A 27,053-nucleotide genomic window follows, 5' to 3' on the forward strand; every position below is an offset into this window, starting at 1 on the left:
TCGTCAACCCACTGAACAAGGGCAGGGACCGAACCCGAAACCTCATGGTTCCTAGTCGGATTCGTTAACCACTGCGCCACGACGGGAACTCCTCAATTCCCTTTTTAAATTGTTGGACATCTTTATTATTTTTAAATTAAATATATAATACGCCCTGGGCATTCCCTTGTGGTTGCCACTATAGCGGCTCGGTCAATCCTGGGCTCGGAAACTTCCACGAGCTGCAGGAGTGGCCAGAAAAAATTTAAAAAGCCTTGGAATGTATTTGTGCCTTAATCTTTGTTTGCCTTTGATGATTTCTTTTGGATGGCTTCCCAGGAATACAGTTACTAGGTCAGAGGGTAGTAAAGCTGTTAAGATCTGAGAGATAGTGGCAACCTGCCTCCCAGAGAGATTGTACCAATCTCTGCTCCTATCTGCAGCTTTTGGTGACTGGCTTTGTAAATTCCTAAAGAAGATGGATGCAAAAAAAAAAGAAAAGAAAAAAAATTGAAGCCCTGATAGCTTCTTAATTGTCTGTGGCTTCAATCTGGGGAAAGTGGCAGCTTTTCCTATGTTAGGAGCCAGGTGGAGAAAGGCCTGTTGCTTTGCAGCCTGGGGCTGGAAGCTTGGCCCTCAGTGACAAGGTCCAGCGCTGTCAGCACAACCACCCTTTCCAAGACTGAGTGTCCTGGAGGGATTCTACAGCTTTCTGAAGCGGGGCGGGGCGGAGAAGCTGCTTACTGAGCACTGGGCAGGGGGCACCAGGCAGCACCTCATGAGCCACACATCCATTATTGAGGAACTCAGCTTGGGGAAAAACATCAACTTTATAAAGCCTACCTGACATTAAAGGAGAATGGAGTGAGTATGAAGCATTTGTTGCTTTCACTGTGTGCCTTCATTTGCATGGGGCCTCCTGGCTTAGTGAAGCCCAGGAGCAAAGGTGGGTTCCCAGGGGTTTGTTTGTTTTTTTTTTTTTGCCTGATAGGAAGTTGGAGCTGCCTGGAAATTGAACTTGCAGCCCCATGATATGTACATCTGTTGAAGTATTAAGTATACTCTGCTGGTATTGCTTGTTTTTGCTGACATACTTCTGGACTTGGCGCCATTTAGAGAACACTTAAACAATAAAATGAGCCCTAATCAAGTTTTTATTTTCCAGCTGAGGATGATCTCTCATAAATTATTTTTAAATTGACATTATATTGTCACTTAGGAAGCTGAACAAAAATAATTAAAACATTTAATGTGAACAAAATGGTAGATGGGAAGCTAATACCTGGTGAGTATGAAAGTTTTCATATTCTGGTCCTTAAAAACTCTCATCTCATTTCATCCTTACAGTGGGAACTGTTATTTCTTTTTTTTTCTTTTTAGGGCCGCACCCACGGCATATGGAGGTTCCCAGGCCAGGGGTCTAATCAGAGCTATAGCTGCTGGCTTGTGCCACAGCCACAGCAATACCAGATCTGAGCCGTTTCTGTGACCTAAACCACAGCTCACATCAATGCTGGATCCTTAACCCACTGAGCGAGGCTAGGGATTGAATTGGCAACCACATGGTTCCTAGTCGGATTCATTTCTGCTACACCTCGATGGGAACTCCCCCAGGGAACTGTTATTTCTTATAATTGTAGATGAAGAAACTGAAACTTAGAAAAGTTAAAGAACTTAATCGTGGAGTTCCCGTCATGGTGTAGTGGTTAATGAATCCGACTAGGAACCATGAGGTTGCGGGTTCACTCCCTGACCTTGCTTAGTGGGTTAAGGATCCGGCGTTGCCGTGAGCTGTGGTGTAGGTTGCAGACTCAGCTTGGATCCCGCGTTGCTGTGGCTCTGGGGTAGGCCGGTGGCTAGGCTCCGATTCGACCCCTGGCCTGGGAATCTCCATATGCTGCTAGGGAGCGGCCCTAGAAAAGGCAAAAGGACAAAAAACAAAACGAAACAAAAAAAACAGAAAAACCCCACAAAACTTAATCAGGGTCATGAAGCCAATAAGTGATAGAGATGAGATGAAACTATCTGCTCCAGAGCCCCTGCCCTCTCCATCTTCAAAGGTTTGTTTTTCTCATGGCCCTGGCAGGAGCTAGAAGAAAGGGCTTTGTAAACCAGCTGCTGTTACCTGCTCCTGGGGAGGGAAGGGCTGTGTGCCCCTAGGAGAGCCTGTGTGGTTTCTGCTGGGGGCCAGAATCTCCTCTGAGAGGCACTTAGAGCCGGTTCCAGAGGAAGCCAGAGGGAGAGTTTGGACAGCTCCCAGCTTCTCTGGGCTTGGACACTCACTGTGGGTGCTTATGCTCAGTTGGGGCGATGTGGGTTCTTCCACAAACACACACTTTGGGTGGGTACCACTCGACTGGATTTCTGGCCCTCTCAACTCAGGAATGAAATCCTCACCTTTTGGTACCATCCTGATTGGGTTTGTTGGTGGTACCGAGGTGTGAAGGGCTTTGTGCACACAGATACATAATCTACTGCCAGAGGAGCCTTGGTCAGCCCCAGTGGACATGAGTTCAGGTTGCCCAGGAGAAGGCTAAGGGGACCTGAGCTTTCAGGCATCAGTGTCTTAGTCAAGTCGTCTTTGCTTTTCTGTTTTATTTTTGTTTTTATATGAACCAGGATAGAGAAAGCCAACTGGACTTCTTATGATCCAGAAAGGGGAATTCTTCATGGTAAAGAGGCAGGCAGCTGCAGCTGGACTCCATGGGGTCTCAGAACCTGGGCTGGAAGCTGTTGGGAGGCCTGCTGTAAACTTCCTCCCCCTCCCCACCAGACCCTGGTCTCATGACCCTGCTTCTCTGGCCACATTTGTTTCTGTGCTTGTGCATGCAGTGTGTGTGTGTTTGTGTGTGTGTGTGCCAGTGCATCAACGTGTGCACACTGCTGCTCTCTGACTGTCTCTCTCTCCAGGTTTCCACTTCTCATGTATATAGGACCAAACATGGGCACCTGCAGTGGTAGTCTCCACTCCTGAGTTTATATCTCTTTTGTCCAGCTATCCAGCAGAAACCACTAATTCAAGTTTCTCAGTCCCAGTGCTGACCCCTGGGAGATAGAGGGAGGTCAGAGGTCAGAGGGAGGTCATGTTGTATGAACCTGGCTGCTGCCCACCCCCCCCACCAGCGTTTGAGAGGGGACCTTTTTAAAAAAAATTTTTTTTTTTCCTTTTCAGGGCCTCACCATGGCATATGGAGGTTCCCAGGCTAGGGGTCAAATCAGAGCTGCAGCTGCCAGCCTACACCACAGCCACAGCCACAGCCACACCAGATTCAAGCTGCATCTGTGAACTACACTTTGGGTTGCAGCAATGCTGGATCCTTAACCCACTGAGCAAGGCCAGGAATCGAGTCCACATCCTCATGGGTACTAGTTGGGTTCTTAACCCACTGAGCCATGATGGGAACTCCCATGAGGGAAACTTTTCAGAGGGGAAGAAGGATGGCTGGATCGACACCCTGTCAGTGGAAAACTGGGTATGTCGGTCACTTTGGCTAAACAGGTAGCATTTGGACTGGACCAAGGAATGGAATGGAAGCTCCCAGGGAACAGATTTCAGGTCAGTAGAAGAAAGAGCTCCTGAGTGTGGTCCAAGGTAGACCAGCCTGCTTTGGGTGATAGCAAGTTCCTTTTTGATAGCAAGTTCAAACCTACTCAGGAGAAGCATCCTAGGGGATTTAGGCATCTGCTGGGTGGACCTGTTGGCCTTTGGGGTCCCATGTGGCTATGACAGTCTGGCTGTGAGCTGCTGCCTTTGCTGCAGCCGCTTCCCCTGGATTCTTCTTGCATAGAAACAGATTGGAGGGACGTGCACCAGTATTTTTTGGCATACCAGTCTTGGAAGGCCATATTCAGTATAGCAGTAATTTAACTACTGTTCTTGCTGCATGGTAGGATTCTGGGTGATTTTGATTTTATTCTTTCCCACCTTAACTTTTTTTTTTTCTACAGTAAACACAAACAGAGTTCCCTCAGCAGGCTAAGGATCCACTGTTGTCACAGCTGTGGGTGGCTCTGGTTATTGCTGTGGTACGGGTTCAATCCCTGGCCTGGGAACTTCTGCATGCCTTGGGCACAGCCAAAAAAAAAAAACAACCAAACAACAAAAAAAGAACCCCAAAACCCAACCAACCAACCAACCAAAAAAAAAAAAAAAAACCCGAGTTATTTCTGCATTAATAGTAAGCAAGTTAAACCCAGTGGTTGAGTTTCAGTAGGCCAGGATCTACTGAGCGGCTGGTATAAGATGAACAAAGTGTGGTCTCTGCCCTCCAGGAGTTTATGGCCTAACGGGAAGGGGGTGATATGAGAGCACATAAATCATGCTGAAAGGAGGCTGTGTTAAATGCTGATAGACTGTTACAAAGTGTGTGAAAGGCACTCCTATATGATAAAACCCTCCTGAGAACCTCAGGGAAGGGTTTCTTGACAAGAGTAGCACTGGATCTGGGGATAGAACAGTGGTTCTCAACCAGGGCTGTTTTGCTCTGAGGGACATTTGGCAGAATCTAGAGACATTTTGGATTGTCACACCTGAGAGGGAGGCACTGCTACTGGCATCTAGTGGGTAGAACCTGAGGATATGGCTGAACATCTTTCAATGCTCAGGACACCTACCCCGCCCAGCAAAGAATTACCTGGCTCCAAATGTCAGTAGTGCCGAAGCTTCTAATCCAGTGCCTAGGATTTTGGAAGACAGAGATGAGGGACAAACATTCCAGGCAAAGAGAACGATGGCAGGGCACAGCGGTAGAAACACATAGACGTGCACAGGAATTAGCAGAGGGCACATGAGGCTGGTGGGGTGGGCTGTGGCCGGCTGATGGAGGCCCTTGGTGCCAAGGCAAGCAGTTGGATGTTTTCTGTGGGCAGTAGAGAGCCAAGGACGTGTTTTTTTTTTTTTTTTTTTTTTGGTTGTTGTTGTTGTTGCTATTTCTTGGGCCGCTCCTGCGGCATATGGAGGTTCCCAGGCTAGGGGTTGAATCAGAGCTGTAGCCACCGGCCTATGCCAGAGCCACAGCAACGCGGGATCCGAGCCGCGTCTGCAACCTACACCACAGCTCATGGCAACGCCGGATCGTTAACCCACTGAGCAAGGGCAGGGACCGAACCCGCCACCTCATGGTTCCTAGTCAGATTCGTTAACCACTGCGCCACGACGGGAACTCCCCAAGGACGTTTTTGAACAGTGGAACCGTTCCATCAGAAATGACATCATTTCAGAGTTTCCTTGTGGCATAGTGGGTTAAGGATCTGGCATTGTCACTGCAGTGACGGGGTCACTGCTATGGCTCAGGTTTGATCCCTGGCCTGGGAACTTGTGCATGCTACAGAAGCAGCCAAACAAACAAACAAAAAAAGGCGGGGGTGGGGGGGGGGGGAGAATGGTTTCACTTCTCATCATCCCAGCTTGGCTTTATTGCTTGCTCACCTGCACATCCACTGACTAAAATACTCCTGTTTTTTCCTGTTTTCTACCCCAGTCCATCCATTCTTTGTTTTCGACTCATCTGTAGGGGAGCATTGTCAGCACTCTGCTTGCTGACCCATGATTCCCATCTGCTGGTGACAAAGGGATACAGCAAAAATGTGCTCCCCCTTTGACCTTTCTGTTTCCTGCTGCAGTTTCCAGGAATCTACCACGGCAAGGGGTGACTGACCACAGCAAGGGGTGACTGTCCACGTCTGTCCCAGTGGCCTGGTAGCTGCTTTGCTTGTCCGCCTGCCACCACTCTTTGGGTGTTTGCTAACATTCTCACCCTGTCTCCAGATGCAGAGTGAGGCGGGAGGTGGCAGAGAACAGTTCACATCTAGTGGTGTCTAGCCAGTGTAAGCAGCCAAGCGGAGGCCAGGGCTAGACCTGGGTCAGGCTGCCGTCCTAGGATGGAAGGATGCCTGGGCTGGGGGATGAGGTGCCCCAGAACTCAACAGGATCCTCTCTCCGTCTGTTTACTGCTGGCTCGTCAGCAGCAGAGCAGTGCTGGACACCTGCCATGCCAGTCAGTACGACGTGTACCAGGGCAGTAGGTCAGTGATGACTAAATGAGAGAATGAGGAGACCATAGTCTGGGGATGGGTGACGAGATGGTCCAGGATCACCCTGCCAGCTGAGCCCAGAACCGTGGTTCCTGACCCCCAGTTGAGAGCCCTTCCCCTGGGCCACACCCCTCATCAGTGCACAGAGACCCTGTCATCCTGGGCTCTGGCTGATACGGCTGTTCCCCCAGAGCAGGTGCCTTTACCCAAGCTCTCTGTGCTCCAAACACTTCTTAACTGCTTGAATGCCGCTGCTCCCCAAACCAACTAACCAACCAACCCACACTAAAAAGCAGCTTGCCTTCTCTACCTGCTGCATGGCAAAGGAGTGGTAGAACGAGCCAAACCTAAAACTTGGGAGGTCCCCAGTATATAAACCCCCCAGGATGCTTCAGCCCAGGCCTCTTTCTCCACAGATAGTCAGGGCAGTGGTGCCAGGTAAGATCCTATAGATGCTGAAGTTTGAGCCAAACCATACTATTCATAGTAGAGCCTCTTGGTCCAATGCACAAAGGGAGAGGGAGTGGTGTGAACTTGTCCTCAGTGGTTTTTTTCTCTTTTGGGAGGGATACAGGCTGCACCACAGGTGTCCTCTGAACCTTCTGGGAAGAGGCATTTCCCTAATGTCACACACCCAGAATGAAGCAACAAAGCCCAATCATGTGCTTTTATGATGCTTGCCACTACGACAGTGATACCCCTCCCCACACCTCCAAACACACACACACGCTGGAATGTTGGTGTCTGCTTCACCATCCAACCCTCAGAGAGGGACTCGCTGGCGGTGCTGTCCAAGCTCTCACAACCACGGGGCATTCCTGGGTCTTAGAGGCACAAGGGCTTGACCCAGCCCCACCCACGACTGGCCCTTTGTCTCCCACGATGGCTCCTGTATCACCCCTCCTGGTAGTGGGACACTGTGGTCCTTGGCTCAGAGCCTTCGTGAAGAGAACTCCACAGATCTGTGCAGCATTTGTTTTCAGTCTCTTCTTGTGCATCCTATTTGACTGGACCACCAGATGGAGATAAACCAGCCAGTCTCGTGGGTGCTTGTCCAGGTGCCCTCATCTGGTGGGTGGTACAGCACAGACCAGCCCCGAGGTCCTGAGCTCCAGAGCCTCCAGGGTGGTCACTCTTTCCATGGGCAGCTTAGGGTTCAAGCAGCTTTACAGCCAGGCTGCATCCCCTGTTCAAAGGGGCTGACCAGCTCTGTGGTGGGGAAAGCCTCTGGGTGCCAGGAGTACAGAGGTAGTCTGCAGAGCAGTGCTGGGCACGGCCCTGGGTCTGCGTGTCAGACGGCCTGAGGCCCTCACTCCCTGGGCAGAGGGGGTGGGGCCGGGAAAGGAGGGGTAGGTCCTTGCTGGTGGAATCCACACGGCCCCTCAGGCGTTCCTTTGATTTCAGCAGAACCCAAGTGGTGTTAGAGTTTGCAAGAGGCTTGGTAAATGGACTTATGTATTAGGTAATCTCATTTTAGATAAAGCAGCTCTGTAATCTCTTAAAAAGATTTTCTCAGCCAAGTCCCTTGATTCTTCATCCTACAGATAGTATGTGATCAAAATATTTTACTGATTTGGGGACTTCCCGTTGTGGCTCAGTGGGTTAAGAACCTGACACAATGTTCGTGAGGATTCGGGTTTGAGCCCTGGTCTTGCTCAGTGGGTTAAGGATCTGGTGTTGCCACAAGCTTCGGTGTAGGTTGCAAAAGCGTTATGGATCCAGTGTGACTGTGGCTGTGGCGTAGGCTGGCACCTGCAGTTATGATTCCACTCCTATCCTGGGAACTTCCATATGCCACAGGCGGCCCTTAAAATGTGTGTGTGTGTGTGTGTGTGTAACTGATTTTGGGAAATCAAAAAAGCTGGGACATAAGTTTAGCACTGAGGCTTTGAAACCTCAGATTCTAGTTTTCAGCCTTAACATGGATTGCTGTGTGACTTTAGCTTGATGATTTAACATCTCTGACCCTCACATTCAGTGTGAGAAATGGAGATTAGAACCATGCCTACTTCCTAGAGTTGTTGTGCATACAACAACTCTAGGTGCTTAGAGCCATGCTCAGTAATTGGCCCCTACCGCTTTTTTTTTTTTTTTGGCCCCTACCACTTTTAAGTTTATATGATTTTTTCCCATTATAGTTGATTTACAGTATTCTGTCAATTTCTACGGTACAGAAAAGTGACCCAGTCATACTTATACACATATTCTTTTTCTCACATTATCCTCCATCATGGTCCACCACAAGTGACTAGATATAGTTCCTTGTGTTACACAGCAGGATCATATTGCTTATCCACTCCAAATGCAATGGTTGACATCAACCCCAAACGCAAAGTCCATCCCACTCCCTCCCCCTCCCGCTTGGCAACCATAAGTCTGTTCTCCAAGCCTGTGAGTTTCTTTTCTGTGGAGAGGCTCATTTCTGCCCTATATTAACTTCCAGATATAAGTGATATCATATGGCATTTGTCTTTCTCTTTCTGACTTACTTCACCTAGTATGAGAGTGTCTAGTTCCATCTGTGTTGCTGCAAATGGCATTATTTTGTTCTTCTTCTTCTTTTTTTTTCCTTCTTTTTTTTTGTCTTTTTGTTGTTGTTGTTGTTGCTATTTCTTGGGCCGCTCCCGCGGCATATGGAGGTTCCCAGGCTAGGGGTTGAATCGGAGCTGTAGCCACCGGCCTATACCAGAGCCACAGCAACGCGGGATCCGAGCCGCGTCTGCAACCTACACCACAGCTCACGGCAATGCCGGATTGTTAACCCATTGAGCAAGGGCAGGGACCGAACCCGCCACCTCATGGTTCCTAGTCGGATTCGTTAACCACTGCGCCACGACGGGAACTCCCCTTTTTTTCTTTCTTTTTAAGGCTGCCACCAAGGCACATGCAGGATCCCAGGCTAGGGGTCCAGTCAGAGCTGTAGCTGCTGGCCTATACCACAGCCACAGTAACGTGGGATCTGAGCCACATCTGCTACCTACAGCACAGCTCATGGCAACACCAGATCCTTAACCCACTGAGTGAGGCCAGGGATCGAACCCTCGTCCTCATGGATACCAGTCAGGTTTGTTAACCACTGAGCCACGACAGGAACTCCCTATATTGTTCTTTTTAATGGCTAAGTAGTATTCCATTGTGTATATATACCACATCTTCCTAATCTATTCATCTGTCCATGGACATTTGGGTTGTTTCCATGTCTTGGCTATTGTGAATAGCACTGCAGTGAACATACGGGTGCATGTGTCTTTTTTGAGGAAAGTTTTGTCCAGATATATGCCCAAGACTGGGATTGCTGGGTAATGTGGTAGTTCTATATTTAGTTTTCTGAGGTACTTCCAGACTGTTTTCCATAGTGGTTGTACAGTTTACATTCCCACTAGCAGTGCAGCAGGGTTCCCTTTTCTCCACACCCCCTCCAGCATTTATTTGTGGACCTGTTAATGATGGCCATTCTGACTGGTGTGAGGTAGTACCTCATAGTAGTTTTGATTTGCATTTCTCTAATAATCAGTGATGTTGAGCATTTTTCCATGTGCCTGTTGGGCATCTCTATATCTTCTTTGGAGAAATGTCTATTCAGGTCTTTTGCCCATTTTTCAGTTGGGTTGTTGGCTTTTTGCTGTTGAGTTGTGTAAGTTGTTTGTATATTTTAGAGATTAAGCCCTTGTCAGTTGCATCGCTTGAAACTATTTTCTCCCATTCTGTAGGTTGTCTTTTTGTTTTTTGTTTTTTGTTTCTTATGGTTTCCTTTGCTGTGTGAAAGCTCATCAGTTTGATTAGGTCCCATGGTTTATTTTTGCTTTTATTTCTGTTGCCTTAGGAGACTGACGTAAGAAAACATTTGTAGAGTTGATGTCAGAGAATGTTTTGCCTGTGTTCTCTTCTAGGAGGTTGATGGTGTCTTGTTCTACATTTAAGTCTTTAAGCCATTTTGAGTTTATTTTTGTGCATGGTGTGAGGGTGTGTTCCAGTTTCATGATTTACATGCGGCTGTCCAGGTTTCCCAGCACCACTTGCTGAAAAGAACTTTCTTTTCTTTTTTTTTTTTTTCCAAAATGTGAAACATTCCTTCTTGGTTTGGTTCCCTGGATACCAGGCCAGCCCTCACCAGGGCTTTCCCTTATGCCTACCCTGAGATCATGGCTGTTTGGGGCTCACAACAAATGGAAAGAAGACATATTGTATTCATTCTGAAGCAAACAAAACTTCTCAATATTGCCATCCTCGAAGCCAACTCTGTTAGTCTGTCTTGGAATTGTTCTCTCCTTAGTGACCTAGTTTTATCCATTCTCTTCAGATCTGCGGAAGCAAATGGCACAGTTGTTCAAGAAATAGTGTAGTTGATGGAGTTCCCGTCGTGGTGCAGTGGTTAATGAATCCGACTAGGAACCATGAGGTTGCAGGTTCGGTCCCTGGCCTTGCTCAGTGGGTTGAGGATCTGGTGTTGCCGTGAGCTGTGGTGTAGGTTGCAGATGCGGCTTGGATCCCGAGTTGCTGTGGCTGTGGTGTAGGCTGGTGGCTACGGCTCCGATTAGACCCCTAGCCTGGGAACCTCCATATGCCACGGGAGCGGCCCAAGAAATGGCAGAAAGACAAAAAAAAAAAAAAGTGTAGTTGAGAGGAATATCTTTATTTTCTAAATAAACTAAGTGAACTATTTGGTGTATTTCACCTTCTGAGAGTAAGCGCTATTCCACCACACCTTTTAGAGCCATACCAAGGATTACCTTTCCAAGCTGGGGCCACACCTTCTTCTCTCAGAGCCTGTTTGCACTTGACAGCTGGGGCCCCAGGAGTTGTGCAGCCAGCAGAGCAGAGAGGCGGGCACTCGCTGACCTTCTCCCAGTAGAGCCTGGGCTTCCTTATATCACCTGCAGGGCAGGTATTCCTGACCACTAGGGCGCTGCTGCCCTAGTCTCTTGTATTTAACCTAACTCCATCACAGTTAAGACAGTGCCAGGGAGCCTCCTCTCAAAATTTAAATTTCACTCATTGAAGGAAACCTGGCAGTCTTCCACTTTTGCTTTCTTTTCTTGGGCTTTTGCAGTCTTATCAAGGAGGCCTTCTGGGCACAAACCAAACGTCCCTCTTCAGGCAATCTCTGTTCTTCTGTGAGCATGTGGGTCAGGTCTGGATGACGAGGTCTGCCTTCCTCCAGCTCCTCCCACGTCCAGGGAGACGACAGCAGTGATTTTGTTCACTGCGTGAGCTCTCCTGCTGTCAAACCCGTTGGCACGGAATCATGGCAATTTCTTATGAGCCACACAGTTTATAACTGAGTCACCTCAGATCCTTTCTGGAGCAAATCAAGGTATAAAAAAATAAATTAATATGTAAAGTATCAATAGCAGAAATGTACTTGGTAATGAAACTTCTGGATAGAACATAATATACAGCATTTCTGAACCTATCTACAGAATAGAAACAGACTCACCGACATGGAGAACAGACTTGTGGTTGCCAGGGGGGAGGAGGGGGGGAGTGGGATGGATGGGGAGTTTGGGGTTGGTAGTTGGGGTTATATATGTATGACTGGGTCACATTGCTGTACAGCAGAAATTGACACAACACTGTAAATCAACTATACTTGAATTTAAAAAAAAAAAAACAGCATTTTCTCCCCTCTACAACCAGAACCATTTAAAGAATACATATTTGCAGTGCTTGCTAATTTTCATTCATCTGAAGTGTCGCTGTAACTGCTGTAATGAAATGAGATAGGTTTAGGGCCTTCTAAAATTGGGAAATTTAGCCTTGCTTGACAATTTCAGTAAATTAAATAAATAGCATTGTACCCTGAAGCAGAGAGATGTAACTTGAAAAATTATAAATTCTGTTTTCTAAATTTGTTAGAATGAACTGTTTAGGGATTAAATGAGCTAATGGCCTTTACTCAGTATATTCTATTTTTATAAAATTGTCAAGTGTGGGTGATTTTTGAACAAATATTCATGTAAAGAATTTTTTTTGTTCATAAACATCATACATTTATTTTATTTTAATTATGGTAAAAAGCACATAACAAAATTAGCATCTTAACCAGTTTTAAGTTCAGTCATATTAAATATATTCATATTGTTTTGCAACCAATCTCCAGACCTTTTAAATCTTATATATATATTAATATATAATATGTATATTAGATTTAAAAGTATATATATGTATATACACACACACATGTTTATCCAATCACCTGCCGGTGGACACTTGAATTGCTTCCATCTCTCGGCTACTGTGAATAATGCTACTGTGAAGATAGACTGCAAATATTTCTTTGAGACAGAACCATTTTTAAATCTCAGTTGCATTCTGCTCTGTTAACCTGGCTGATTTTGACCATAAGAAAATCAGTGACTCAACCCGTAAGACCGAACTCATTTGGCAGTATTTGTTCACATAGTATCACAGAATCATCAGCATGAAGACTGCAGCTTAGGTACAACTGAGTGAGAAGGTTGCAGGGCTGGGGTTCATACCTGGGAAGGTGTATTTACCACAGGCCCACATCCCTGCTGCAAGGGAGGCTGGAAAAGTGAACATCAACCATTTTCAGCTTCCAGTATATAAGGTGAAAACTTCCCTACACCAGGCAGTGCGGGTCATTGCTGTGAGGGGAGCTGGAAGAGTGATTAACGTTTGTTACACCAGTTCACCAGCATTTAGAATTTTCACACCCTGTTAGGTCACAACTGTCCTACCTGTCTTGAGTGACTTGGCGTGGCTGAGATCACACCAGGACACATGTGCTTGGTGGTGAACATAGGTGTAGGACCGACAAATTGTTGGTGCTCATGTGGTCATGGGGAACCTTGGAAAACCTCTGTACTTGTGTCCATGCTGGTTCTGCTCCATGGGTTGTCTTTGGAACCAGGTCTTAGGTCCCCCTTACGTCCAACTCCTTGAGAGTCCTTCCTTCCTTCCTTCCTTCCTTCCTTCCTTCCTTCCTTCCTTCCTTCCTTCCTTCCTTCCTTCCTTCCTTCTTTCTTTCTCTCCCTCCCTCTCTCCTTCCTTCCTCCCTCCCTCCCTTCCTTTTCTGGCTGTAGTAGCTTGATGTGGGATCTCACTTCCCAGATCAGGGATTGAACCTGGGCCCCTGGTAAAAGCACTGAATCCAAACCACTAGACCATCAGGGAACTCCCCATTCTTCCTTTTTTTTTTTTTTTTTTTTTTAAATGGAAGTTCCTGGGCCAGGGATTGAATCTGAGCCACAGCTGTGTCAATGCCGGATCCTTAACCCACTGAGCAAGGCCAGGAATCTAACCCACATCCTCACGGACTCTATGTCGGGTACTGAACCCACGGAGTCATAGCAGGAACTCTACATTCTTCCTTTCTTGATCTGTTTTTGTACTTGTGTTCAGGAGTGGATCTAAGTTCACAGAGCCCTAAGCTTTTATAATGGAGGAGGGGGCTTTCTCACAAAAAGTCATAAAAAATTTGAAGAACACACTGTTAGAACGCCACCCAGGACCCGTGAAGCTGAGGGGCCCTGAAGCTTAAGCTTCACTGTAAATATCCTGCTTATATGCATTTCTTTTCTTTTCTTTTTTTTCCTGTTAAGAAAATGAAGGCATAATTTGCCTACAGTGAAATTTACTTTTTGATTGTGTAGTTCTATGAGCTTTGACAAATGCATACAGTCATGTAACCATTATCACAGTATAAATATAGAACAGTTCTGTCACGTCCAGAAATTTCCCCATGCCCCTTTGAAGTCAACTCCCCCGCCTCCCACCCCCAGCCTCTGGCCACACATCTGTTTTCTGTCTCTAATAGGTTTGTCTTTTTTAGAATGTCGCATAAATGGAGTCAAGTGACATAGAGCCTTTTAGGTCTGGCCTCTTTCACTTAGCATAATGCATGTGGATTTCACCCATGAGGTTGTGTGTCTCGCCTGCCTTGTGCCAGCACCAGAGATGCTGAGATGGGGGAAAGACCCAGTCCCCACCCTCAGCGAGCTCACAGCCTCACGAAGAAGGCTCTTGGAACATCACCATAGGCTTTTTCTTCAATGTTTAATAGACACAGCTTCACCCCACCAGCTGTCTTATTCTGATCTACTTGGCACTCCAACCACTTTGTGATCGCCCTGAGGAGAAAATCTCTTATCTTCTTGAGGTATCATGTCAGACTGGAAAGAGTAAGGGGTTTGAAGCCAGGCAGACTCTTTTTTTTTTTTTTTTCTTTTTAGGTCCCCACCTGCGGCATATGGAGGTTCCCAGGCTAGGAGTTGAATCAGAGCTGTAGCTGACAGCCTACACCACAGCCACCACACCACCAGATCTGAGCTGCATCTGCAACCTACACCATGGCTTATGGCAACAACAGACCCTTAACCCACTGAGCAAAGCCAGGGATCTAATCTGCGTCCTCATGGATACTGGTCGGGTTCATTACCACTGAGCCATGACCAGAATTCCCCCAGGTAGATTCTTGAATCCAGCTCACCCACTTAGCAGCTCTGTGACCTGGTGTTAGACGCAGACTGTGGCACAGAGGAGTGTTGAGTCAGTGTCTGTTGAATGAATGAATGAGTATAACCTCTTTCAGTCCCAGATCCCTCCTGTGAAAAGGGGATAATGGTTGCAATTTCACTTGACTGCTCTGGGGATCAGTGCTTGGTGCAGCGCCCGTGGGCATCAGTAAGGGTTTACCCTTTTCCCCTCCCCTCCCTTGGAGCCCCTTGACACTCTCCCAGACAGGCACTGGTACATTGGGTAGACCTGCAAAAGCTGGCTGGGTGGGCCACACCAGCACCTGCCATGTGGGAGCCAGAAGGGCATGAGCTGAGCAGACACATCCCCAGAACATCCCACAGCTACCCCACAGCTACCACCCTGAGTCCAGCTCCAAGAGCCCCACCCCCGCTCTCATGGTGCAGACAGGAAGGCCCATCAGACCTTTCTGCTCACCAAGTATATTCCTTGTAGGGGCTTTAGAGAAAGGCTACCAGGAGGAGAAAACCATAAGCCTTTACCAGGGGACCCTCTGGCTGAGATTTGGGGCTTGGCTCTCAGATCCTGGGAACAGATACAGGCTGGGAGATAGGCAGCCACAGGACAGTTATGTGAAGGAAATCTGATTTCTCCTTCAAAACACACTCAGCAAGATTCCAATAGTTGTTATGAATCAATTATTTGTATAATTGAATGTTTACTGGCTGCCTTTCCTATCAGAGGGCCCAAGGCACATAATAGATGCTCAACAAATACTTAATGATTGGAGGAAAACTGGTTTGCACCCAAAAGAAATGGCATTAGAAGTGACTATTTCTGTAGAAGGGAGGGGAACTAGTATTTGTCCTTCCTCTCTACTGTCTGTGGGCTGTTAAATCTTTACCTATAGTCTCCTTGTTTAATCCGTACAGTGGCTGTTGAATATAGGTGTTTTTCTTCTCTACATTCAAGGAAGCTGGTTCAGAGTAGTTAAGAAACACACTCATAATCCCATAGCTAGTTAGTGATGGACCTGGATTTGAACTCAGGTCTGATCTTAAGGCTCAGCTTCTGGATTTCTTAAGAATAGAAATATCTACAATTTATTATTATTATTATTATTTTGTCTCTTTGTCCTTTTTAGGGCCACACTCGCGGCATATGGAGGTTCCCAGGCTAGGGGTCTAATCGGAGCTGTTGCTGCTGGCCACAGCAACACCAGATCCAAGCCACATCTGCAACCTACACCACAGCTTATGGCAACGCCAGATCGTTAACCCACTGAGCAAGGCCAGGGATCGAACCTGCAACCTCATGGTTCCTAGTCGGATTCACTTCTGCTGCGTCACAATAGGAACTCCCAGAAATCTCTGCAATTTAGATTTAAAAAATAAAATAGGCGTTCCCATCATGGCTCAGTGGAGACTAATCTGAGTAACATCCATGGGGACGCAGATTCGATCCCCGGCCTTGCTCAGTAGATTAAAGATCTGGCGTTGCCGTGAGCTGTGGTCTAAGCTGCAGATGTGGCTCAGATCTGGTGTTGCTGTGGCTGTGGTGTAGGCTGGCAGCTGTAGCTCTGATTTGACCCCTAGCCTGGAAAACTCCATATGCCATGGGTGCGGCCCTGAAAGACAAAATGTATATATACACGTATATAAATATACACATACACACACTCAGGAGATTCCCTTGTGGCGCAGCGGGTTAAGGATCCTGCACAGGCTGCAACTGCAGGTGTTCCATCCCTGGCCCAGGAACTTCCACATGCTGCAGGTGTGGCCAAAAAAATATATATTCAGGCTGGTGCTTGAGTAGGATTTGAGTGGGTTGGATTGCAGAGTTTAATGCTTAACAGCATGAATTGAAAATTTGAAGCATAATTGTACTGTTTTGTGCTTTTCTAAATTGGATTTGGGAGTATTTCTGTAATCCAATTTACATTTGGATTTTTGCCACACACATTACACACAGCTCTAAATAAGCAATAAAACTCCTCTCTGTGCTCGGGTGATATGTGGGCTGAAGAACGGCCCTGAACTTCAGGGCAGGAAGCATGGGTTTGAACCATATTGGATGGGGAAGGGACCTTTGGGAGGTCCCTGAACTGCTCTGAATCTCAGTTTTTCATGTGTTAACTGTGACAAGACCCCCCCTCCCCCTCCCCGCGATCCCAGAGGGCTGTGGTGTAAATCAAAGGAGCAAATAAGTCAATGAGATGTTTGTGAGGGGGTTCCCCTAGGAAGAGTTTTGCATGTGTGAGTTCCCCCAAATCTGCAGAGAGGAGTCAGGCCTGGGAAAAGAAAGGCTCTGCTAGAGAGGGGTCAGTAGAATCATGTGCCAAAGTGAGGAAGGAGGATGTAGTTTGTTTCTGTTTTACTAAGATCAGCTTGGATGGAGAGATAAAACTTTTATTTGTGTGAACAGTGTATGTGCTCGGACCCCTGGAATTATACTGTCACCTGGCGTCAATAAATATGTAATGCAGGGCCAGAGTGGGACTCTCTTGGGCAAGGAAGCAGGCAGCATTCTCCCTCCTTCTCTCCCAGTCCTCATTCATTTATTCATTCATTCCGGGCTCACTGCAGGTTCTCAGCCATGTGCTACAGTCAAGTTCAGAAGGCAATGTAGTGGAGGTCTCCTATGGTGCAGTAGGTTAAGATCTGGTGCTGTTACTGCAGTGGCTCAGATTTGTGCAGTGGTGCAGGTTCGATCCCTGGCCTGGGAATTTCCACAGGCTGTGGGTGTGACCAAACCAAAAAAAAAGGCAGTCTGTCATGGGCAGTGGGATCAGATAGACCTAGCTTCAAGGCCCCCTCCCCTGGACAATTGTGAAACTCAGTTCTTTGATGTCACAAAATTCCAGTTTACTCATTTGTATTATAAGGAAAACAATACTTTCTGTCTCCTAGGGCCATATGCAGATGATAAGTGACAATGGTTGAAAAGAATTTTACACAGTTCTTGGTACATAATGAGCACTCCGTGAATAAATAGTAGCTTATAACTCATAGTAATATAATCTCCAGGGAGCCAAATGCACAGGGGGGCCAGTTCTGCTGTTTTCATATTTTCTTCCTCTAGCCTTTGAGAAGGTCACAGTGGGGAAGCAGAAGCAGAGGCCCAAAGGTTGGGCCCCATGGCAACCAAAGCCCAGGTGGTTTGCTGTGCCCTGGGAACCTGCAGCTATGCACCCAGTCTGAGAAACTGCCCAGCTTAAGTTTGCATAACCACTGTGAGTAAGGATATTTCCTACAGAGCCCAGTCAAGAGCAGGCTTGCTCAGCTGCATTTAGAACCTAGGCCCATAGTGTGGCTGAGACAGTTCTTCAGAGCTGTAGCATGAACAGGCCCTGGAGGTGTTTTATGGATTTTGTGAATTCTGCCTTATTACGCATAGACCCTTCAATATCAGCAGGTTGTCTCAGAGCTTGGAGGTGGATGCCTGGTCAGTTTTATCCATTTTGGAGACAAATACACACACACACACACATACACTTATGAGTATAAATTCCTCCAAATGCCTTTTTTTAAATGAAAAGTTTATTGAAATATAATTAGTAAAATGTACTCTTTTCAGTATGAGTTTTTTTTGGTGTGTGAGTTTGAATTCTGAGTTTTGGTAAATGCATGCGGTTAAGTAACCACCACCACAATCAAGATGCAGGGCAGTCCATCATTCCCCAGATTCTTTCACTCTCCTTATAATCAACCCTCCCACCATCTCTAATCCTGGCAACCACTGATCCGTTTTTGGTCCCTCTAAATTTTCCTTTTTCAGAGAACTGTGTATATGGAATCATACAGCATCTTGACTTTGGGATTTGGCTTCTTCCACCTGGTGTAATGCCTTTGGGACTCCAAATGCTTTTCTTTTCAAATGGCCACATCCACAACATATGGAAGTTCCTGGCCCAGGGATTAAATATGGGCCACGGCTATGACCTACAACCGCAGCTATGGCAGTGCCAGATACTTTAACCCACCATGCCAGGTTGGGGATCACACCCATGCCTCTGCAGAGACCCTAGCTGTTAGTCGATTCTTAACCCACTGTGCCACAGCAGGAATTCCCCAAATGTTTTTGTCTTTTCTAGGGCTGCTCCTGTGGCATATGGAGGTTCCCAAGCTAGGGGTCTAATCGGAGCTGTAGCCACCAGCCTATGCCAGAGCCACAGCAACACAGGATCCGAGCTGCGTCTGCCACCTACACCACAGCTCACGGCAACGCCAGATCCTTAACCCACCGAGAGAGGCCAGGGATCGAATCCACAACCTCATGGTTCCTAGTCGGATTAGTTAACCACTGAGCCACAACGGGAACTCCCACAAATGCTTTTAATTTCAGCAAAATGAGTGGTTCTGAAATCAACATGGAAAGCCAATAATATTCTTGTATACCATTAATAACCATTAGAAAATCTAATTTTAAAAACTCATGATACCACCCCCCCAAAAAAAGACCCCTGAAGTACTCAAGAATAAATAAAACATGTCCAAGATCTTTATAGAGACATGAATCAATGAGAGACCATGTTCATGAAGAGAAAACCTGATTTAAAAGATGGTAATTCTTCCTAAGTAAGTCTGTGAATTCAGTGCACTTCCAGTCGAAATGCCGATAAGGTTTTTCATGGGACTTAACAAACTTGTCCTGAAGTGCATCTAGAAAAACAAAGTGCTAGGAATAAGCAAGACCATTTTAAGAGTATCAGGACTTATTATAAAGCTGTGGGAGTTAAGACACTGTGGTGTAAGTGCATGGTTAGTCAGTAGGCTGGTGTAACAGAGTGGAGAGCTGAAATAATACCTGCTCATGTTAGAAGACTTTACATATAGCGATGGTAGAATTGCACATCCTTGGGAAAAAAGTCAGTAAATGTGACCAGGACAGTTGGGATCCATACAGAAAAGAATGAAGTTGAATCCCTAACTCACGACATACATAAAGATAAGTTCCTAATGAATTAAAGCCGAATAGTGAAAAAGCAAACATTAAAGAATGTTATGAGAAGATATATGTGACCAGGAGTTCTTCAACAAGATGTTTTAAAAAAACAAGCTATATAAAAAAAAAGATTGATATATTTATCCATATAAAATTTAAAACTTTTATACAACAGAAGGCACCACAGCAAAGTTAAAAGGGCTCTTTATTGGGAAAAAATGTTTGCAATGCCTATGTCCAAGGCATAACTTACACCCAGAATTCACAAAGAAGTCCTAAAAATCAGTAAGAAAAAGATAACCTAATGGCAGGGGAGGGAAGGCATATAAATAGTTCAGTTAAGGGGGCCAGATGGCCAAGAGGCACAAAATGTTGATCAACTTCACTTGTAAATGAGGAAATAAAAATTAAAACAAGCACGAGATACCGTTTCACACCCATCAGACTGGCAAAAATTTCTCAACCTGACTGTACTAGTTTGGCAAGAATGGGGAACATCAGAACTTGTTTACATTGCAGAAAGGGGTAGAAACAGGTATAGCCTCTATAGGGAGTGGTTTTGCCTTGTCTGGAGGAAGGTGCGGCAGTTGCTGTGACCTAGCAGTTCCACGCTGTGTGTGAACCGTAGAGAAAGTCTCACATATCCAGGAAGACACATGTAAGATGCTTAGTTCAGCCCTATTTGTAGTGATGACTTGAACAGGCCCTAAATATGCATCAGTAAAATGGATAAAGGAGTTCCTGTTTTGGCTCAGCAGTAACGAACCTGACTAGTATCCATGAGGACATGGGTTTAAGCTTTGGTCCTGCTCAGTGGGTGAAGGATCTGGCGTCGCTGCAGCTGTGGTGTAGGTTGCAGCTGTAGCTCAGATTCAGTCCCTGTCCTAGGAACTTCCATATGCCTTGGACGCAGCCAAAAAGAAAAAAGAAATTCAGTATTCCTATATGGTATACCGTTTCTTAAATTCCACTTGTTTTATCATAATATGAACAACTGTACAAATAGGCCTATTATTTCATGTTTTAAAAATGAATTTCAACCAAAAAATATTGCTAGCATTGATTTTTAAACATTTGGAACATAATTGCGCATGGGGAAATGTTGGGCCAGCACTCAGATACCTGGGAAGACTGTGGAAAATACCGTCTGTTTCATGGTTTGCGGAAGTCTTGGCCCTGGTTAGTAACCACGGTGTCACAGCTTGTAGCTGAGCCCTAGGCCAGCGATTGGTCCCCTGCAGGCTCGGGGAACGGCAGGCAGCCCTCCCTGGTGACCCTGACTGGTATCCCAGTTACCATCAGTTCACGTGAGCAGTACCTCTCTTCCTTGGTCAGATGTTGATAACCAGCTTCAGAGTTGCCTCTTCCTGACATTGACCAGTTGGTAGGTGTGTGGTCTCTGCATTCCGGACCATTTACTCTTTTCTGAGCATTTGCCATCTTGCCTGGGACCTTGGGCGCCTTTTCTTTTTTTTTTTTTTTTTTTTTGCTTTTTAGGGCTATACCCATGGCATATGGAGGCTCCCAGGCTAGGGAATCTCAGTTGCACCTGCTGGTCTACACCAAAGCCATAGCAATGCAGGATCGGAGCCACATCTTCGACCTACACCATAGCTCACAGCAATGCCGGATTCTTAACCCACTGAGCAAGGCCAGGTATTGAACCTCCTCATGGATGCTAGTCAGATTCATTAACCACTGAGTCATGACAGGAACTCCACTCTGGGCTCTTTTAAAAACCACTTGGGGCACAGTGCCTGTGATGCTCAGGTGAAGGGTCCAGGGTACCAGAAATAGCACCCTAGTTAGGTTTCTCTACCTCGACCCCTCTGGCGCTGTAGACTGGATGATGCTTTGTGGGGATTGTGTCATAAGATGTTGAGCAGCATCCCTGGCCTCAGCCACTAGATGCCAGGAGCATTCTTTCCTTTGTGATGACCAAAGTCTTTCCAGACATTGCCTAGATGTCCCTCGGACAACTAAACCACCCCCATCTGGGCACCACGGCCTCAGAGGATGATGTTCACGTGAGGCCCACGGCACCTTCCTGACCCTGCAGCTCTGGAGGAGGTGGGGGGCGGCAACCTGGACGGAGGACCCTGATCTGGAGCAAGAGGGGGAATGGAGGGCAAAGATGGGAGCATGTAGCAGGCAGATAAAGGGAGGCAGTAGGTTGAGCTGGGGGCTTCAGGGTGGCGATAAATGAGAGCAGGCAGAAGAGGGGGAGGGTGCAGGGCTGGGAGCCCCCATGTGAGGCTCCGTTCACTCAGACAACTGGGAGGAGTGTTAGCACGGAGCCCGTCTCCTCTGTAGAGAATGGCACTCAAGCCTCCATTGTCCCACTCTTGAGCCAACCTCGAGCACTTAAGTAGCTTTAAATCCTCCTGAGAATTTTATCACTTTCCTCTTGACCTTGTAGAGAGAGTTACGTGAAGCCCTCAAGTGGGCTGAGTTCTTTGGAAAGAGGTTGCAGTTGTTTGATAAGTATTCATTCATCTGACATTTGTCTAGCACCCATCTGGGCAGGGGCTGTGTGAGGCGCTGGGGACCCCACACAGCTCAGGCCCGGATGGTCTCACTCAGCCAGTACAGGCAGCCTAGGGGGAGCTGGGGGTGGGGGTGGGGGGACAGTAAGCCTGCTGTCAAGCTGCCCATGTCACATCCCAGCTCAGCTTCTGGCTGCTGTGTCTTTGGGGCCTCAGAGTCCTGGTCTGTGAAACAGAGCAGTAGAATTCATATCCCCTATGGTCTGATGTTGAGAGGATTGAGAGAGCATATACAGCTGGTAGAGCAGTGCCTGGCATTAGTGAGCCCTCAATATTAACATCATTATTTTTATTTATTTATTTATTTATTTGGCCACGGCATGCAGCAGCTTGATGTGGGATCTCAGTTCCCAGACCAGGAATGGAACCCGGGCCACAGCAGTGAAAGCACTGAATCCTAACCACTGGACCACCAGGGAACTCCCACTATCTTTTTTTTTTTTCCTTTAGGGCCGTACCTGTGGCATATGGAAGTACCTGGGCTAGGGGCTGAATCGAAGCTGCAGTTGACGGCCTGCTCCACAGCCACAGCAACACCAGATCTGAGCCTCGTCTGTGACCTACACCACAGCTCACAGCAATGCTGGATCCTTAACCCACTGAGTGGGACCAGGGATTGAACCCGAGTCCTCATGGATACTAGTCAGGTTTGTTACTGCTGAACAGGAACTCCACTGATATCATTATTTTCAATGTTTTATTATTAAAACTAGTACATAAGGAGTTCCTGTTGTGGCGCAGTCGTTAACGAATCCGACTAGGAACCATGAGCTTGCGGGTTTGATCCCTGGCCTTGCTCAGTGGGTTAAGGATCTGGTGTTGTTGTGAGCTGTGGTATAGGTCACAGATGCGGCTCGGATCCCACGTTGCTGTGGCTCTGGTGTAGGCCGGTGGCTGCATCTCCAATTAGAGCCCTAGCCTGGGAACCTCCATATGCTGCGGGAGTGGCCCTAGAAAAGACAAAAAAAAAACCCAACCAAAACTAGTACATAAGGGCTGTAACAGACTTAAGGAGTGTCAAGAAAATTCTGAAAGACAGGTGATCAAAAACAGAAGTGGCTCTTTTTTTTTTTTTTTTGTCTTTTAGAAGTGGCTCTTCTGAGATGGGTCTTAAAAGTTTAGTGGGACTTTAGGGAGTTCCCGTCGTGGCGCAGTGGTTAACGAATCCGACTAGGAACCATGAGGTTAAGGGTTCAGTCCCTGCCCTTGCTCAGTGGGTTAAGGATCCGGCGTTGCCGTAAGCTGTGGTGTAGGTTGCAGACGCGACTCGGATCCCGCGTTGCTGTGGCTCTGGTGTAGGCCGGTGGCTACAGCTCCGATTAGACCCCTAGCCTGGGAACCTCCATATGCCGCGGGAGTGGCCCAAGAAATAGCTAAAAAAAAAAAAAAAAAAAAAGCTTATTGGGACTTTAAATTGGGGGGAGGAGGTAAGAAAAGAAAGGGGTTATGGGAAGATCACGTGGTAAGATTCAGGCTGAAGAGCGAAGAGCAAGCAGGCAGGAAGTCACAGCTTGAAGGCAGACCAGCAGGCTCATTGGGGGACAGCAGCTGGCCAAGATCCAGAGCAGAGAGAGGGGTAGGCCCAGAGACTGGAGGAAGAAGGGCCTTGCCAGGGGGACTTGGTCTGAATGGACATAAATCCCAAGCCCCTTTGGCTTGGACCTACTTCATTTGTTATTTCCTTTCTCCCAAAGAGATGTAGAAGAACTTGCCATTTTCCTCCCCCGGGCAGTGAAATACTGCCTGTGCTCCCTTTTTCCAGTGTCACTGAGCTTTTAGAGACAGAAAAGCAAATTCGCCTTGCTGTCCCCATGTTGTCAGACGGGAGCCAGGTAGGGGGACCCTGGCAGCCACTTCGCATCCAATTCCAGCAGATGGACGGAGCACAGGCCTCTCTTGTCTGGGCACCTGTGAGGCTTCCCGCTTCTGTGACCCGTTGGGGGTATCGCTGGTTGGGATTCCCAGGGGAGCTGATTCTTTGATGTCAGGTGGAGATGCACTTTCTACCTGTCCCTTCTGCTGCCTCAGTGCAGGGACCAGCCACCACTGTGGCAGATGTGACTAATAAGCTGGGCGTCTGGGCCCAAGGAGGGTGTGTTTATTTCTCTGGAGCCTGTGGCCTTGTGCCCGAGGCTTTGCTGAATCAGCTGGGTGCCGTCTGGCATCCCCCTCACTGCTGACAACTCAGTCCCAAGGTCATGGGTGTCCCTGGATGGCCCTGACCTCACCGCTCTCTGAAACTCCCCCCAGTGAACATACGTATATTTATCGAGCACTTGCCAGGCCCAGGGGATGCAGTTCCACGGGCGAGACAGACACCGTCCTTGACTTGGTGAGCTTGAAGTCTCGTGGGAGAGAAGGCATTGAATAAACCATTGTAAGTGATACAGATGAGGGCTAAGAAAGGGAAATGTATGATGAAGAACAGGAGAGGAGGAACCTAATCCTCAGGGGGTGCCTGAGGTCAGGGCAGGGCTCACAGAGGAAGGAATTCTCCCTGGTACCTAGAATACCGTGTAGGGGGAGTTCCCATTGTGGCTCAGTGGTTAACGAACCTACTAGTATCCATGAGGATGTGGGTTCGATCCCTGGCCTCACTCAGTGAGTTAAAGATCCAGCATTACCGTGAGCTGTGGTGTAGGTCATAGATGTGGCTCGGATCCCGAGTTGCTGTAGTGTGGTGTAGGCTGGCAGCTGCTCCTCCGATTTGACCCCTAGCCTGGGAACGTCCATATGTCACAGATGCGGCTCTAAAAGACGAAAAGAAAAAGAATACTGTGTAGGGACAGGGCAGGGTGGGGTGGGGCCAACCTCTATCTCCAAGGTGGCTTGTGACCGAACCAGTGGGCTTCCCCAGGCTCAGTGTCATTGGCACCATGGCTATCCATCTCTTAAATTTCTTGCTTCCTTTCAGGCTAATTTTTTCTTTCTTTTTTTTTTGGATGATTTTTATTTTTTTCCATTATAGCTGGTTTACAGTGTTCTGTCAATTTTCTACTGTACAGAAAGGTGACCCAGTCACACATATATATATACATTCTTTTTTTTCACATTATCATGCTCCATCAGAAGTGACTAGATATAGTTCCCTGTGCTAAACAGCAGGATCTCTTTGCTTATCCACTTTCAGGCTACTCTCTTGCCCCCTTTGCTGGCTTATCTTACTCCCCAGACATGATTCCAGCCTTCCCAGAGGATGGCCTTGCTCTCTAAGGCAGCCGACAGTGATAGTAAGAGGCCAGGCTCAGAGGAGAACAACCTGCCTGGATCCCAGCCCCTGCTTTACTCCTATTGGTCATGGAACTAGACACACACAGACTAACCCCTCCACACCTTGGTACCTTGTCTATAGAAGAGATTGTCTTGGAGTTCCCTGGAGGCCTAGAAGTTAAGGATCTTGCGTTGTCACTGCTGTGGCTCAGGTTGCTGCTATGGCACAGGTTTGATCCCTGGCCCAGGAACTTCTGCATGCTGTGGGTACCCACACACAACCAAAAAAAAAAAAAAAAAAGAAGGAGGAGAGAGAGAAGAGGTTCTCTTTACCAAGGCGTCTGAGGACCAAGGTGATGACTGCAGAACGCTAAGTGCAAGGCCTGTGTGAGTCAAGGACCTGCACTAAGGGCCTTGACTCACACAGGCCCTTTCCCCTTCCTTTTCAGCACCAGAAACAGAGTTGATTCAGTTACCTTTCTGTTTTTCCCTGGACTCATGATGAATGCGGAATTTTGGAGTGTTACTTGGCCACAGCTTATGGTAAAGCAGACCCTGCTGGGTAAACTGCATCTGACTGGGTGTCCTCTGTCCGACCTCTCTGAGGAGGGAGCCATGGCTTTGGGCTTCCCGAATGTGTTATCACCTTGTGCCACTCTGTCCACAGGGTGGTCACTGGAGATGCTGGCCACTGGGATCAGGGCGGCTGCCATACCCAAGCAGCATGCACCCACCTGAATTGACACCTGGGGGTGACACCTGAATTCACCTCTCAGGTGAAAGGATTTAACCCTTCCAGGTCCAACATGCCGTTAATTCATTCATTTCAAAATATCCGTTGAGAGCCCCCTATGTGGTAGGTACTAGGAACACAACATTGAACAAAACAGATTCATTCTGTGCCCTGAAGCACTTAGAACCAAATGGGGAGATGCTGTCAATCAAATCTTCATCCGATAATAGTAAAAGAACACCCTGACCATATGTGCGTTGCACTTTGAGACTGTCATGGGGATATTGACCCATTTGGGTAGGTTGGGGAAAGCGTCCATGAGGAGGTCACATGGAGCTGGGATCTGATGGATGAATAGGCAGCAATCAGATGAAGGAGGAGAGAACAGCACAGGCACTGTTGGGGAGAGTGCAGGTGGAGAGAATGAGGGCAGGTAGAACTATGCCATGCAGAGTCAGGTTTTTTTTTTTTTAATTTTTAAATTTAGAATGATTTTTATTTTTTCCATTATAGCTGGTTTACAGTGTTCTGTTAGTTTTCTGCTGTAAGAGTCAGCTTATTGAATGACCTAGTGAGCAGCCCTGGGCATGATGGTGATGCCCAGTCAGGCTGGTGTTCTTATTTTTGCTTCTTCATCTTCAGAGCAGTGTGATACAAAGTGAGGTTAATGCAAGGTGGGAACAGACATTTGTGGTGGGGAAGGATGTATGTGGTGCGGATGGATGCGTGTGGCGGGGAAGGGTGCTTGTGGCGGGAGGAGGGGTTGGATTGGATTGGATTTACAGTTTGAACAGTTGACTTTGGCTGCAGGATGCTGAAATCAAGCCTGAAGGGAGTGAAATTTGAAGAAACGTTGCGTGACATGGTTTTGATGGACAAGGAAGCCCAAGGTGTGGATGGGTTTTAGAGAGCATCTGATGGGGATTAGCAGTAGGGAGGAACATGTGGCCTTTAATTTCAGGGATCTCGGCTGTTCAGCTTGGCTTCCCACCTTCACTCTCCCCCCCCTCCCCCATTTTTGGTTTCCATGATCCCAAACTACCCTTCTGTGTTGCCAAATGAGAGATTTTAGGAAGATGGGTGGGGTGCTATAACAGGACATAGAAGTTTCTAAGCACATCCCCAGCCAGGAGCAAAAAACCTTCAAGGCATTTAGAAAAGTAAGC

The 27,053-nt window shown here is 47.2% G+C and overlaps 1 protein-coding gene across 6 annotated transcripts in view; it reads left to right on the forward strand.

Annotated features, from left to right (window-relative positions):
- Nucleotides 1–27,053, forward strand: part of REEP1 (receptor accessory protein 1) — a 122,219-nt gene that overhangs the window by 34,521 nt on the left and 60,645 nt on the right. The window lies entirely within an intron of this gene.

Source organism: Phacochoerus africanus, chromosome 5, assembly GCF_016906955.1.
Source record: "Phacochoerus africanus isolate WHEZ1 chromosome 5, ROS_Pafr_v1, whole genome shotgun sequence".
Lineage (NCBI taxonomy): Eukaryota > Metazoa > Chordata > Mammalia > Artiodactyla > Suidae > Phacochoerus > Phacochoerus africanus.